Source organism: Bubalus kerabau, chromosome 2 (assembly GCF_029407905.1).
Source record: "Bubalus kerabau isolate K-KA32 ecotype Philippines breed swamp buffalo chromosome 2, PCC_UOA_SB_1v2, whole genome shotgun sequence".
Lineage (NCBI taxonomy): Eukaryota > Metazoa > Chordata > Mammalia > Artiodactyla > Bovidae > Bubalus > Bubalus kerabau.
In genome coordinates, this window is record NC_073625.1 from 46,904,310 (window position 1) to 46,921,038 (window position 16,729).

Genomic DNA, 16,729 nt, shown 5'->3' on the forward strand with positions numbered 1-16,729 from the left:
AGGATTTTCCAGACAAGAGTACTGGAGTGGGTTGCCATTGCCTTCTCCCTCCAATAGCATACATACTCTAAAAGCTCCCTTCTTAACATAAAACAAGTAATACCTGTGAACTCCACATTCCTCTTCAATTACCATCCAGTTCTTCATTGCCTGCCCTAATAACATTCCCTACTGAATGTTTACACATTCCCTACTGAATGTGTATTCATTACAGTCCAGCTTCCAAGGGGACTATGTACTGAAATGACTTCTGGCCAAAGGCACTGGTCCTTACCTTAACCTTTCAGCAGTGTTCATCCTCTAGAGTTGAGCAATCTCTTGTCTTGGCCTGAGCACTGTGTAATGCTGCTCTATTTCCAGAAGAAGTATTCAGTGCTAATATTTCTTCCCCTACAAACAAGGAATCTGGAGAATGTACCTGTCATCACCCTGATCCACTTCCCTTAAAATGCTGTCATCATTCACGTGCAGCAGACCACCAGTCAGTACATCGGTCTTTTCAAATATTGATGCAATCACACGTTCTTCTGGTGTCCATTTGTCATTGTTCTTTTTCTTTACTTCCTTCCTGTGCACACCAGGATCGCTACTTTAAAAAGTCCACAAAAGAGCCAATGTTTTTTAATAATTAAACTGATAAACAATTTAAAAAAACCAATTCTTATAAAATTCCAACTCTTACCCATCTTAAAGCATTGATTAATTCACAAAACAGTTATAGAGTACCAACCATATGCAAGAAAACAAATTCTTCCTTCAAACCCAGATATGATTATTATACAATATGATATATAAAAGTTGACATATGAAAGTGATAAATGAAATAAGGAAGGATTTGCAGAAGAAGTGAAGAAAGGAGGTCATGAGAAACAGAAAAGGGAGAAAATCATTCTACTTGGAGATTCGAATGTGAGCACAAACATCAAGCACAGGGCATCTGGGTTGTTTCCGAGGAACCTGGAAGGAAGAGCACAAAATACATGGAAGAAAGTAGAGAGATGCATCTGGAAAGACACTGAGAAGAACCTCAAGGGCTACACTGAAAACCTGGAGTCCACTGGCTAAGCACCTTGACTCTTAGACATGGGAGTCCTAAGTAGATTTACACTATATTGTTTTGCTTCTAAATATAATAATGGTGAATTTAGGGACTTCCCTGGTGGTCCAGTGCTTAGGACTCCACCTACCAATAAAGGGGGAAGGCGTTCCATTCCTGGTCGGGGAAGATACCGCATGCCATGGTGCAACTAAACCGTGCTCCACAGCTACTGACACCAGCACCCTAGAGCCCACGCTCAGCATCAAGAGAAGCCACCACACTGAGAAGCCCAAGCACTGCAGCGGCAAAGACCCAGCACAGCCAAAAATAAATGAAAAAGAGAATTCACAGAAAAAAAGCCACACTTAATTTAGGTGGTATTTTAAAAGACATGAGTCACATATACCATGAAAGAAGAAACCAAGGAAATATTTGGCCAGGGAGGAGGGCTCACTTTTAAACCACCCACATGATGCGGCAACAGCAGCATCATGTCTGAAAGACAGATGCCTCCCCGGTTCTCCCACCACCAAAAGCAATTTGGCCTTCATCCATGGACATACTCAAAGTGCTAGGAGAGAAAAACCTGCCAGCCAAGAGTACTCTTTCTAGAAAAGTTGTCTTTCAGAAATGAAAGAGAAATAAAAACTGTTCCAGACAAAGCAAACCTGATGGAGTTCATCACCACTAGTCCCACCTCATGAGAAATGCTGAAAGAAATCCTCAAACTGAAATGAAAGGATGTTCATCAGTGGCAAAAACAAATTTAAATATACAACACACTGGTTAAGGCAAATATGCAGTCAAATCCAGAATACTCTAATATGTAACATGGTGGTATGTTAACAAAGGAACTCTAGTAATAAGGCTAAAGGACAAGAGTATTAAAAATAACTATTTCTCTTGTAAAATATAAAATCTGTATATCATAAACATTAGCTCAAGTTAGAAATTATTTTATAGGAAAATAACAAGGGACATGCTGTTAAATATTGATATAGGATTACCTAACAGAACCCTCATTCTGCATAGCAGGAAACTCCTGGTTGCTGTTTCCTCCACTCTTTCTCTGCTGAAACAATCCATTCTCATCAGCAGCATCACATATGTTCTCTGATACTTCCACTTCACTACTTTTGTGCTTGTTTTCTTCTTCAACCTTTAATGGAAGATTGACACTAAGAATAATTGCTATGCATTGATTATGAAGATCTTTGTTTTCAATTTTCTTGTTTGACTCAGTGCTCGCCCTGAATTTAAGTGATAAAAATATTTTTGTGTTTATTTTAATTTTATCACTTACAAGTCACTTAAATTTCTGTAAAATCTGCTCCTTTCTGTTTGAGGAAAAGAAACAAAATTCCCAACATTTCAAAAATGGCTTTCTTAATAAAATGCAATTATTCGTATTCAGTCTTCCCCATCTGACCGGCATAAAAAGACAAAGACACAAAATCTGTCCTCTTTGGTCTTTACCACCTGGATTTTCCATTAAACAGCTGGATGTAGAGGATGTGACACCTTCGTGCCTCAGAAAGGAAACATTCTTCTCTCTGCACTAAAGCTATTCTTTCCCCTCTGCCTTTTACAATTCTTTTTTCACTTGGATTCGGGAGATAGCAAAATAGTGACAGTGTTCACTAAATTAAATGAACCAGAGTTTACCAAAACACAAGGAGCAGAATGAAACTGAGGAGTTGTTAGTTAGTGTGGAATTCTGGAATATAAGTAATGCTTCCCAATTCCACATTCAATAACCATCAAATCTTACAGATAGAGGGTATAGAAATAACTACCTAGTATTGCCCCACTATTTACCAAAAACAGCAATAAAATAATTAAAAAAAAAATGTTCAAGGTTTTGTTTAAGGCCCCTAAACTGGCACTCCCTAGCATTTTATGGCACCAAAAGAGATGATACAATTCTGGAACATTGAATGTTTTATGTTACCAAATGAATTCATCAGATTAATCAGATAAGTTAAAAGTGTGACTCTGGCACAGTAACTCAATGCCTTAGTTGAGGGTAGGGCTCATCTTTTTTTTTTTTAAACAGGAGAATACATAGAGGTTTTTTTTTCTTTTCTTTTCTTTCTTTCTTTCTTTCTTTTTTATTTTTTTTTTTTTTGACTTTTTGCCTGCTGTTCAAACTCAGTCAAAGCACCTCTTACACAAAAGAGCAAACAATTTTAAAAACCTATTACTGAAGAAAGAAAAATCTCACAGCATCTCAGAACTCAGTCTTCTCCTTTGTAGATAAACATTTTTTTTTAATTTCTTTTTTGCTCAGGGTTTATACTACCTATGGGCTTCCCTGGTGGCTCAAATATTAAAGAATCCACCTTCAATGTGGGAGACCTGGGTTTGATCCCTGGGTTAGAAAGATCCTCTGGAGAAGGGAACAGCTAGCCACTCTGGTATTCTTTCTGGCCTGGGGAATTCCATGGGCAGAGGAGCCTGGAAGGCTACAGTCCAAGGGTTCGCAAAGAGTTGGACACGACTGAGCAACTTTCACACACACACACACACACACACACACACACACACACACACACACTATCTGTGTAACAAAATCACACATGTCAAAACTTTCTACATTTTAGTAAACAACATAATGGAAAGGTCTGTCTCAAAAGAAACATCTGAGAGTGCTGATTAAAGCATATGTGGGAGCACACATATTTGTTATTAAAAAGATCCTGAAGCAGCCATGCTGGAAATCTAAGTGTCCAGCGATTGCAGAAAGCAGAGAAGATCACACATATTCAACCACAATGAAGAGATTAGAGGGAACACATGTTCATGTCCCATCTCTCAGTCAGTGCTTTATTCCCATTCTATGGAAATATAACTTATATTTAACCCAAGAGAGTTAAAGGGGGAAAAAAAGACGCAAAACCCTAGCTGATTATTCTTCTTAAGCAATTTCCTTGGTGTTTATTCTGGCTCAGAAGACCACATGGTACATAGCTAAATGAGTTTTCCAGTCCATATGAAGACTAACGGAGAAGAATTAGATATTAGAATTGATTGAAGGACAAAAGCCATGAAAATAGTTTATTGAATTCCTGTTATTGAGAAAGTAATCAATTTCTACACAATTACCTCTTTGGATGACCCTACTTTATTCATAAATGGAAAATCAAAATGGACCACATCATCAAGAAAGAGAAAAACCAAAGCAAGAGAAAATTAGAAACTCTTTTGGAAGTTAAATTTTCTCTTTTTCCAGAGCAAGAAACTCTACTTGAAACATGTCTATTTCATTCTTAAACCTCTGCATATCCTTCTCTAATTCTTCATTTATATACACTTCAGATGCGCCTTGACTATTAGGTGGAGAAGAATTCTCATTTTCCAATTCGGGTTCCATGCTTTTATTGTCACTAGTGCTGCAATTATCTGCATGCAGTGGCTTCTGGAATCAGTCCTGTATTGCTTTATTTTTCAGATCAGTATTTTAACAACAGCAAGGGGAACGTGAATTTTTATTTAAATTCTACAGGGTAGACAAATCACAGACTAGAATGGCATGCCTGTCCCATGTCTAATTTCCTATTAGTGGGATCTTGCCTCATATTTTGTAACCTTTGCATATCAATCTCTTGGTCTTTCACTTTGAATATAGCTACCAGCTCCCATACTTTTTTAATTTTCTGTATCATTATAAAAACTCTCCTCAATTTTCATAAACACATGTTCAATGTCTAGTTGATAATTTTCAAAGTCTACTTTATTTTTAGGGGAAAAAAAAAACAAAACTTTGAAGATGACCCACAAGTCTATCCAAGGGACCCAGAGTTTACAGACCACGGATGAACATTTTTGAGACAGAGTTCTTTTTGTCCAGGAAATGCTTGGAATACTAGAGAGACTGATACTCCAAATGCATCTTTTTCCTCACAATCAGGTATATTATTTGTGAGATTAGGAGATATTTCCTTTTGGTTTGCTCCTTCCTTAGGGTTATCACGTAGTGGATCTTCCTCAGGACAAATGGTAATTTGGTATTCCTCACAAAATTTCACTGAACTTCTGCTTTAACTCACTTGTGATGGGTTTTAACTTATCTTTCCATTCTAATTTGCCTTGTTTCATATACATTTTCTCATACAGTACTACACCAGATATTGAAATTTACAGTTTTACATACCTGTGCATGGTTATTCTCATCTTCATCAAGTTTTCCTTGTTCTTCCTCTGTTATCATTTCCAAGTCTAGTTCTCTTGACAGATCTGCATGTTTAGTTAAAATTACTTAGAATGTTTAGATAAAAGACATACTCCTCATTTAAAACATAGATCTAAAACATTGTATGAAGTGACAGATTAAATCGATCTTAATCTTCAGCTGAATATTTACTTATTTAAAAACTACTTCCAATGACCTAAAAATGTCAACAAACCATTTGGGAAATACCAGATGTCACCAGGTTACAGGCACACAAACAGCTCAAAGATTCAGTCACAGATTGATCCAAACAGCAGTGAACAAAACAATCAGAAACCAAACAAAATACAGGACAGACACATAAAGTCACCATACATTCTCTTCTCTACTTCATAACAGGACCTTTTTAACAACATGCCAAGCATCAGCTGCAACATTATTCATGGTTTACAAAATTCCTCTTCCTTTTTAGCTTTTATCAGCTTTTTAACTTCATCTGAAATGCTTCCCTCTACTTTTCTGACAAATTACTTTTCATTTTTAAGGCTCAACCTGCTTTGTGAAGTTGTCTTTGATTACTGCCATCTTTCCCCTGATAGAGGTACACCTTTCCTTGTAGCTCCCTTAGTACTTTAAAGATTTTTCTAGTGTATCTTTCTAGATTTTCCTAGTGATAGACATAGATCTGAACTGTAAATTATTTCTTTACATGTCTATCCTCTTGGCTCCTAGACTGCAGAGGACAAGCTCTTAAAAGTCACCTCAGTATATATAGCATTTTTTGTGTTTTTGTTTGTTTGTTAGTTTTAATTTTTTTTATTGAAGGATAACTGTTTTACAGAATTTTGCTGTTTTATGTCAAAGCTCAACATGAATTATCCATCAGTTCAGTTCAGTTCAGTTCAGTCGCTAAGTCATGTCCGACTCTTTGCGACCCCATGAATTGCAGCACGCCAGGCCTCCCTGTCCATCACCAACTCCCAGAGTTCATTCAGACTCACGTCCATTGAGTCAGTGATGCCATCCAGCCATCTCATCCTCTATCGTCCCCGTCTCCTCCTGCCCCCAATCCCTCCCAGCATCAGAGTCTTTTCCAATGAGTCAACTCTTCACATGAGGTGGCCAAAGTACTGGAGTTTCAGCTTTAGCATCATTCCTTCCAAAGAAATCCCAGGGCTGATCTCCTTCAGAATGGACTGGTTGGATCTCCTTGCAGTCCAAGGGACTCTCAAGAGTCTTCTCCAACACCACAGTTCAAAAGCATCAATTCTTCGGTGCTCAGCCTTCTTCACAGTCCAACTCTCACATCCATACATGACCACAGGAAAAACCATAGCCTTGACTAGACAGACCTTTGTTGGCAAAGTAATGTCTCTGCTTTTGAATATGCTATCTAGGTTGGTCATAACTTTCCTTCCAAGGAGTAAGCGTCTTTTAATTTCTTGGCTACAGTCACCATCTGCAGTGATTTTGGAGCCCCCAAAAATAAAGTCTTACACTGTTTTCACTGTTTCCCCATCTACTTCCCATGAAATGATGGGACCAGATGCCATGATCTTACTTACACATATATCACCCCCTTTGAACCTCCTTCTCTTCTCCCTCCCCATCCCACCCCTCTAGGTTGATACAGAGCCCAGTGTCTCTTATTCAATAATTATTTCTCGGGTTTCCACTCAGTACTAGGCACTGGAGTTTAAAGAAAAATGTAGGGAAACGTGTCAGGGATGGCTTTTCTAGAGATAATGCCTGAGTGCAGGCTTACAAAGTTCAACAGAACAAAGGGAAGGAGAGGGAGAGCATTTCAGGCTGTAGCAAGATGGGGAGAGAAGCACACACACCACAGGGTAGATATTTGTCCAAAGTGAAGGAATGGGACTGACGAAGGTCATGGCATCCAGTCCCATCACTTCATGGCAAAGAGATGGGGAAACAATGAGAACAGAAACAGACTTTACTTTCTTGGGCTCCAAAATCAATGCAGATGGTGACTGCAGTCATGGAATTAAAGGACGCCTGCTCCTTGGAAGAAAAGATATGACAAACTTAGCATTTTAAAAGGCAGAGACATTACTCTGCTGACAAAGGTCCGTCTGTCTAGTCAAAGCAAAGGTTTTACCAGTAGTCATGTATGGATATGAGAATTGGACAAAAAAGAAGATTGAGCACCGAAGAACTGATGCTTTTCAACTGTGGTGTTCGAAAAGACTCATGACAGTCCCTTGGACTGCAAGGGGATCCAAGCAGTCAATCCTAAACAAAATCAGTTCTGAACATTCATTGGAAAGACTGAGGCTTGTGCTGAAGCCCCAGTACTTTGGCCACTGGATTCGAAGAGCTGACTCATTAGAAAATACCCTGATGCTGTGAAAGGTTGAAGTCGTGAGGAGAAGGGAATGACAGATGATGAGATGGTTGGATAGCATCACCAACTCCATGAACATGAGTTTAGCAAGCACCGGGAGATGGTGAAGGACAGGGAAGCCTGGTGTGCTGTGGCCCCTGGGGCCGCATAGAATCAGACACAACTGAGCGACTGAACAACAGCAACAGGGACAAGTGGTGAGGGCACCAGCAGCAGTTCAGAATTCTAGTGCAAAGGACTGAAAAGTCTAGAGATAGAGGGTCAGGCAGAAGTCAGATTATGAGAGCATCAATGGCACTTTAAAAAGTCTAGACATTAATGTGGCTCAGAGTGCCTCATGGTCATGTGTGCTTTTGAGATTGGTGATTCTAAACACCACGGGAGGGAGGAATCTGAAGGGCATACGAATAACCAGAGGAAGGTGAATCTGAAGGCATTAATACTGGGAATAACAAGGTGATGCAGGCCTGAAGTGAGGGAGTGTTTACATAAAATTTAGGATATAAAACTTTCAGGGTACAGTATAGAATAAATCTTTAAGAAACCAATACATGTACAAATCCAGGGACCCTGAAGGATAAAATAACTGCTCGTTATTTTATAAAATGTATTGACTGAGAAGAAAATGATCAACATGAACTGACTGAAGTGGATTCTATTTTTTAGTTTTCCTATCTCACATCGTCCAGTGTTGAAGGGACTCGTGTAGGCATTTTATTTGAATTTGTTTATCCTGGATCTACCAAGCTCATGGAGAGACAAGAGCAAACGACTCAGTTGTATAGATTAAAAGAAAAAAAGACAAAACACGTTGAGTTTAGAGCCTGTAGTCACTATTCTAGGAGATAACTGAAAGTATTCTGTAAATGCAAGGGAAGGATAGAAAAGAAAATAGTACAGGAGTGAAAAAAGAAACAGTGGATGATTTCTTACCATAGTCCTGACCATATGACTGATCAAGGGTGCTAAATTAATTGGTATTTACAGACAACACATTATTAGATGTGGTTACTCAATAGACTGGGCATCCTAGTAGAATCAGAATTGACTTTCTATATACTGCTTTTAAGTGATACATCACTCCTTTATAGCAACCTCCCGTGTGAACTCTTAATTCATTACAAATACTAAAACAAGGTGATATACTATGTGGACACAGCTGAGAAGGAGGCACTATGTAGCAAATGTCCCATGACTCCCATTCCCTCTGGGAAAGCCAATTCTAAAAAATACGAAGTCACAGAAAACACAAGAAATATTTTAGTATTTGGTATCAGAGTTGATTTTGCAGTTATACTGAATATAATCATAACTAATACTTATGAATTGACAGCCATATAAAAATATTGTTATGAAGTCCCATTTTGAGAAGGCAGTCTCTAGATGGCTACCTAGTCTCCCAACTAGGCCCAGAGTTCTAAACATAATCCTGCTACCCATTCTCAGGTGTATGCTAAATTCTAGCTTAAACGAACTTACTTTTTCTTACCTCTCTTTGTTATTTATTGTATTACTATGCCTCTTGAGAAATCTGTATGCAGGTCAGGAAGCAACAGTTAGAACTGGACATGGAATAAAAGACTGGTTCCAAATAGGAAAAGGAGTTCGTCAAGGCTGTATATTGTCACCCTGCTTATTTAATTTATATGCAGAGTACATCATGAGAAACGCTGGACTGGAAGAAACACAAACTGGAATCAAGATTGCCAGGAGAAATATCAATAACCTCAGATATGCAGATGACACCACCCTTATGGCAGAAAGTGAAGAGGAACTAAAAAGCCTCTTGATGAAAGTGAAAGTGGAGAGTGAAAAAGTTGGCTAAAAGCTCAACATTCAGAAAACTAAGATCATGGCATCCGGTCCCATCACTTTATGGGAAATAGATGAGAAAACAGTGGAAACAGTGTCAGACTTTATTTTTCTGGGCTCCAGAATCACTGCAGATGGTGACTACAGCCATGAAATTAAAAGACGCTTACTCCTTGGAAGGAAAGTTATGACCAACCTAGACAGCATATTCAAAAGCAGAGATATTACTTTGCCAACAAAGGTCCGTCTAGTCAAGGCTATGGTTTTTCCAGTGGTCATGTATGGATGTTAGAGTTGGACTGTGAAGAAGGCTGAGGGCTGAAGAATTGATGCTTTTGAACTGTGGTGTTGGAGAAGACTCTTGAGAGTCCCTTGGACTGCAAGGAGATCCAACCAGTCCATTCTGAAGGAGACCAGCCCTGGGATTTCTTTGGAAGGAATGATGCTAAAGCTGAAACTCCAGTACTTTGGCCACCTCATGTGAAGAGTTGACTCATTGGAAAAGACTCTGATGCTGGGAGGGATTGGGGGCAGGAGGAGAAGGGGACGACAGAGGATGAGATGGCTGGATGGCATCATTGACTCGATGGACGTGAGTCTGAGTGAACTCCGGGAGTTGGTGATGGACAGGGAGGCCTGGTGCACTGCGATTCATGGGGTTGCAAAGAGTTGGACACGACTGAGTGACTAATGTGATCTGATCTGATCTGAACGCATATGTATGGAGTCTAGAAAGATGGTACTGGCGGATTTATTTGCAGGGCAGCAATGCAGAAACAGACAGAGAGAAAAGACTTAGAGACACGGGTGAAGGGGAAGAGGGGAGAGGGTGAGATGGATGGAAAGAGTAACATGGAAACTAACAATTCCATATGTAAAATAGATAGCCAATGGGAATTTGCCCTATCACTCAGGGAACTCAAAGAGGGGCTCTTCAACAATTTAGAAGGGTGGGATGGAGAAGGAGATTGGAGAGGGGTTTGGGGGGGAGGGCATATGGGTGTACCTAAGACTGATTCTTGTTGATGTCTGACAGAAGACAACAAAATTCTGGAAAGCAATTATCCTTCAAGAATAAATGCTGGAGAGGGTGTGGAGAAAAGGGAACCCTCTTGCCCTGTTGGTGGGAATGCAAACTTGTACAGCCACTATGGAGAACAGTGTGGAGATTCCTTAAAAAACTGGAAATAGACATGCCTTATGATCCAGCAATCCCACTGCTGGGCATACACACTGAGAAAACCAGAAGGGAAAGAGACACGTGTACCCCAATGTTTATCGCAGCACTGTTTATAATAGCCAGGACATGGAAGCAACCTAGATGTCCATCAGCAGATGAATGGATAAGAAAGCTGTGGTACATATACACAATGGAGTATTACTCAGCCATTAAAAAGAATACATTTGAATCAGTTCTAATGAGGTGGATGAAACTGGAGCCTATTATACAGAGTGAAGTAAGCCAGAAAGAAAAACACCAATACAGTATACTAATGCATATATATGGAATTTAGAAAGATGGTAACAATAACCCTGTGTACGAGACAGCAAAAGAGACACTGATGTATAGAACAGTCTTATGGACTCTGTGGGAGAGGGAGAGGGTGGGAAGATTTGGGAGAATGGCATTGAAACATGTAAAATATCATGTATGAAATGAGTTGCCAGTCCAGGTTCGACGCACGATACTGGATGCTTGGGGCTGGTGCACTGGGACGACCCAGAGGGATGGAACGGGGAGGGAGGAGGGAGGAGGGTTCAGGATGGGGAACACATGTATACCTGTGGCGGATTCATTTTGATATTTGGCAAAACTAATACAGTTATGTAAAGTTTAAAAATAAAATAAAATTTAAAAAAAAAAAAAAGAATAAATGAATTTTTTACAACCCTATTTGAACATTCACATGGTTTACTGCCTCTTTCCCTGTAAACAGCACACTAACAACTCTAACTTCTTATCTATGTCTTCTGGAATGGCAGGTAAAGATTAAAGGAATGACCTAGATATAAAAAAAGGAGTAAAACTATGATTATCCAAGTTGAAGGTTTAAAAGTTTTCAAATACATTTATGATGATCAACAAGGACTCAATATTCACATCGGGAAAAAAAAAAAAACCAACTAAAAAAATCAAGTAACCACAATGACTAACTTTTATATATGGAAGAATTTACATGTTAGTTTCACATGTATAACAAAGAATTGACATGGTAATTTAACATCTATAAACACTGAAATTAATAAAGTTTCTTAAAAATAATATGGGGGTGGGGGGTGTGGTCCTAAGATGGTAGAGGAATAGGACAGGCAGAATAGACAGGAGTCTTAAAAGGGGAGAAGTTTCCAAACACCAGGAAACACTCTCACCGCTGGGTCTGTGGGGAGTTTTGGAATCTCAGAGGACAACATAACCAGGAGGAAAAATAAATACATAAATAAATAAAACGCACAGATCATGTGCCTAACTGGAACTCCCTGCGCTTGCATCCACCATCAGCAAGTGGGACAGGGAGGTGCAGGCTTCACTGCTTAGGGTAAGGACTGGGCACGAATGCCCTGAGGGGGGCAATCTTAGGGAACTAACATGAGATAGCAACCCAAATTGTGGGATAGCCAGAGAGGGGGTGGGGAAGAGAGAGAGAGAGAGAGAAGTATCCTGCAAAAAGCCCTAACTAACCTAAGGCACTGCCAGGCCCACTCAAAAACAAAGGACTGAGTGAATACCAGAGGAGAGCTAGATGGCGGCGGGTCGGCCCATCCCCCACTGGAGACAGGGAGGCAGGAGGTGGGCAGCCAGAGCTGGAAAGAGGCAAACTCGGCCCCAGAGAGGCATCCTCTACCAAGCTGCAAGCAGGCACCCAGTCGCTAATCAAACCCCCTTGGGATTCTGGATGGTTGACTTCTGCCAGGAGGGTCGCAGCCAGAGATCAGCTCCCCAGAAGAGACATATGGCACACTGGAGATGGGCGCACCCACTGCCACCCAGGAAACGGAGCGGCTAGGACCAGGGAGGGGATAAGATGCACTCCCCACCTGGGGAGACAGCACTCACCAAGCACCTGGTTGCCTGAGCTGCTTGGACCTGGGAAGGGCACAAAACGCAGGCCCAACAGAGTCTGCCCCTTTGTGGACTACCTGAGAACCTGAACCTGAGCAGCTTAGACCTTGGAAGCGCACCCAACCCAGGGCCCACCTCAGATAGTTCCCTGGCAGAGCATCCTAGAGCCTGAGAAGTGTAGAGTGGGAAAGTGCATGCACCATGTGGCCAAGACACTGCAAGCACTTCCCACACATGTCAGTGATATTTGTTTGCAGTCTTCCTCTGTCCCCACAGCAGTACTGAACAACTGAGCCTAAATAAGTGACCACCTTCACCCCATTGTGTCAGGACAGAAATTAGACACTGAAGAGAACAGCAAACGGAAGAAGCTAAAATAAACAGAGGGAACGGCTTTGGGAGTGACAGGCGCAACAGATTAAAACCCTGTAGTTAGCAGCAACTACATTGGAAGGGGCCTATAAATCTTGAGAAGTATAAGCTGGATCAACGAACTATCTGAAACTGAACTGACCCCACATTGCCCACAACAGCTCCAGAGAAATTTCTAGATATATTTTTACTATTATCATTATTTAAATATTTAATTTTTTAAGTTATCTATTACTCTGTCATGGTCTTTGTATACTGGGACCTGGAGACTGGAGTCAATGACAAGAGGGACGCAGGGGACCCAAGTCTCGAGTGAAACAATGGTGCTTTGTTTGCAGAAAAGCATGTTTATATATCTTCATACAAGGCAGCTTTAGGCAGCAAAAAAAAGGGGGGGGGCAAAAACAAAGCCAAGCGAATAACAATCTTCAAAGGGCCAGAAAGCATTGCATGTCCTGAGTGAGAGGGGCATAACTGAGCAGATCACTTTTGAGTGAGGTCAATGGAGGGAGTCAATTAAGGGACCAAGCAGGTGCCCTTTCTCAGGATCTCAGTCCCAGGAACTGTGTGAAGCTCTGCTCGTTCCTGCAGCAACTGATGAGGAATAGAGAATCCTTGAGAAATGGCACACAAAAGAAAAGAATAACATATTGGATTCCTAAAAGCTGAATGTCCCCAGACATTACTCCTTTAATTTTCATTTTTATAACCTACTATTACCTTGCAAAAAAAAAAAAAAGACCCTATTTTTAAAGCAAACTTCATATATATATTTCATAATTTTTGTGACTTTGTTTTGTTTTTCTAATATTGTATTTTTCAGAGTCTAAGCTCTACTCTAGATTTTTAATCTTTGCTTTTCTGTATTTGCTATCAATTTTGTGCCTTTAAGAACCCAATCTTCAGTACCCATTTTTACTTGGGAGTGTGACTACTGGCTTGATTGCTCTCTTCCCTTTTTGACTCTGCTTTGTCTCCACCAGGTCGCCTCTATCTCCTCCCTCTCCCTTCTTTTCTCTACCCAACTCTGTGAATCTCTTTGTGTATTCCAGACTGTGGAGAATACTTAGGGACCTGATTAGTGCCTGGATCTGTCTCTCTCCTTTTCATTCACCCTTTTCTCCTCCTGGTCACCTCTGTCACCTTCCTCCCTCCCTCTTCTCTTCTCTTTGCAACTCCGTGAACCTTTCCAAGGGGTCCAGACTGTGGAGAGCACATAGGGAATTGATTACTGGCTAGCTTGCTCTCTCCCCTTTTGATTCCCCCTCTCCTACTCCTGGTCACCTCTATCTCCCTTCTCCCTCTTCTCTTCTCCATGTAATTCTGTGAACTTCTCCAGGTGTTCCTCACTGTGGAGGAGCTTTTCATCATTAACCTAGATGTTTTATCATTGGTGCTGTATAGATGGAGAAGTCTTCAGTCTTATCGTAAGAATAAGACTGAAAACCAGAGGCAGGAGCCTTAAGTCCCAAATCTGAGAACACCAGAGAACTCCTGACTCCTTGGAACGTTAATTGATAAGAGCTCATCCAAAAGCCTCCATACCTACACTGAAACCAAGCACCACCCAAGAGCCAACAAGTTCCAGAGCAAGACAAGCCATGCAAATTCTCCAGCAACGCAGGAATATAGCCCTGAACTTCAATATACAGGCTGCCCAAAGTCACACCAAACCCATAGACATCCGAAAACTCACTGCTGGACACTTCATTGCACTCCAGACAGAAGAAATCCAGCTCCACACACCAGAACACCGACACAAGATTCCCTAACCAGGAAACCTTGACAAGCCAACCATCCAACCCCACCCACAGAGAGGAATCTCCACAATAAAGAGGAACCACAAACTGCCAGAATAGTGAAAGGCCACCCCAAACACAGCAATCTAAACAAGATGAAAAAGCAGAGAAATACTCAGCAGGTAAAAGAACATGATAAATGCCCACCAAACCAAAAAAAAAGGAGGAGATAGGGGGTCTACCTGAAAAATAATTCAGAATAATGATAGTAAAAATGATCCAAAATCTTGAAAACAAAATGGAGTTACAGATAAATAGCCTGGAGTCAAGGATTGAGAAAATGCAAGACATGTTTAACAAGGACTTAGAAGAAATAAAAAAGAGTCAATCAATAATGAATAATGCAATAAATGAGATCAAAAACACTCTGGAGGGAACCAATAGTCGAATAGTGGAGGCAGAAGATAGGATAAGTGAGGTAGAAGATAGAATGGTAGAAATAAAATAAAGCAGAGAGGAAAAAAGAAAAAAGAATGAAAAGAAATGAGGAAAACCTCAGAGACCTCTGAGGCAATGCTAAACGACCCAACGTTCTAATCAGAGGAGTGCCAGAAGAAGACAAAAGGAAAGGCCATGAGAAAATACTTGAGGTGATAATAGTTGAAAACTTCCCTAAAATGAGGAAGGAAATAGTCATTGAAGTCCTAGAAACCCAGAGAGTCCAAACAGGATAAACCCAAGGTGTAACACCCCAAGACACATATTAATCAAATTAACAAAGATCAAACACAAAGAACAAATATTAAAGGCACCAAGGGAAAAAACAACAAATAACACACAAGAGGATTCCCATAAGGATAACAGCTGATCTTTCGATAGAAACTCTTCAGGCCAGAAGGGAACGGCAGGACATACTTAAAGTGATGAAAGAGAAAAACCTACAACCCAGATTACTGTACCCAGCAAGGAGCTCATTCAACTGTGAAGGAGAAATCAAAAGCTTTACAGACAAGCAAAAGCTGAGAGAATTCAGCACCACCAAACCAGCTCTTCAACAAATGCTAAAGGATCTTCTCTAGACAGGAAACACAGAAAGGGTGTATAAACTCGAACCCAAAACAACAAAGTAAATGACAACGGGATCATACTCATCAATAATTAACTTAAATTTAAGTGGGTTGAATGCCCCAACAAAAAGACAAAGACTGGCTGAATGGATACAAAAACTATAACTATAACTATAACTATAACTATAACTATATATATATATATATATATATATATATATGTTGTCTACAAAAGACCCACTTCAAAACAGGGGACATGCCGGGGTCCAGCCCCAGTGGATCCAGGGAACTCAAAGGCGGGACAGCATCAGAATCGATCAGGAAACAATAGCTTAATTAAATATTAACTAGAAATATAAAGAGTGGTTAAGTAAGGATAGCTCAATGAGAAAATTCAGTGGAGAAAAGAGGCTGAATAACTAGGTTTACATGGAAAGCCAATAAAATTCCAAGACAAGGAATTTGCATCACCTATGTAGGCCGCAGGCATCCTCCCATTCTCCCGAAGGAGAGGAGACACTAAGGCCTCCCTGGTCAGATCTTAGAAGCCCAGGTAAAATTAGTAGGCTTGGTGAGCCTCCATGCTCCAGATGGGAATTCAGCCAGAAGGTGAGAGGAAGAACGACATGAGATCAGTCTTTCTAGGAACTGATCCGTTTCTTTATTTTTCGGGTCTGCTTTTATACACAGAGATGAAACACAAGGGTCATGCGGGGTCAGCAGTCCTGACTTTATCAAAATCAGTTGCTTCATACAAATGTATACAAAGATCTTAGGGGTGTTACATCATCTTCTGGCCAAGGGGCCTGTTAACAATTCATGACCCTCGCCTTGTGATAGCGGTCAGTCAACCAGAACACTTATTTCTCCAGGGATGATTTATTCCTAAAACAGATGCCACCTTCCGAAGGCACCAGATAAAGTTACATTCCTATAGGGTGAGGGTGTAGTGGGTTTTAATTAAGGAAAGAATTTGCTTAGCCTAAGGTCTAAAGTGATTAATATCAAAGGTTAATACTTATTTCTTCAAAATATTCATTAATGTGTATAAGGGCAGGGGATGTGGACACTTAGCAGCAAACATTAGCCCAACAAGTGAAAAA

The 16,729-nt window shown here is 40.4% G+C and overlaps 1 protein-coding gene and 1 long non-coding RNA gene across 2 annotated transcripts in view; one reads left to right on the forward strand and one right to left on the reverse strand.

Moving 5' to 3' along the window:
- LOC129643295 (ladinin-1-like) overlaps nucleotides 1-16,729 on the forward strand; it is a 188,512-nt gene that overhangs the window by 108,161 nt on the left and 63,622 nt on the right. The gene's annotated exons all lie outside the window — the stretch shown is intronic.
- The window catches only part of LOC129643296 (uncharacterized), a 72,811-nt gene that overhangs the window by 6,177 nt on the left and 49,905 nt on the right, over nucleotides 1-16,729 (reverse strand). Inside the window, exon 2 of the long non-coding RNA XR_008710232.1 lies at nucleotides 2,047-2,198. This is a non-coding gene — a long non-coding RNA (uncharacterized LOC129643296). The remainder of the gene's footprint in view (nucleotides 1-2,046; nucleotides 2,199-16,729) is intronic.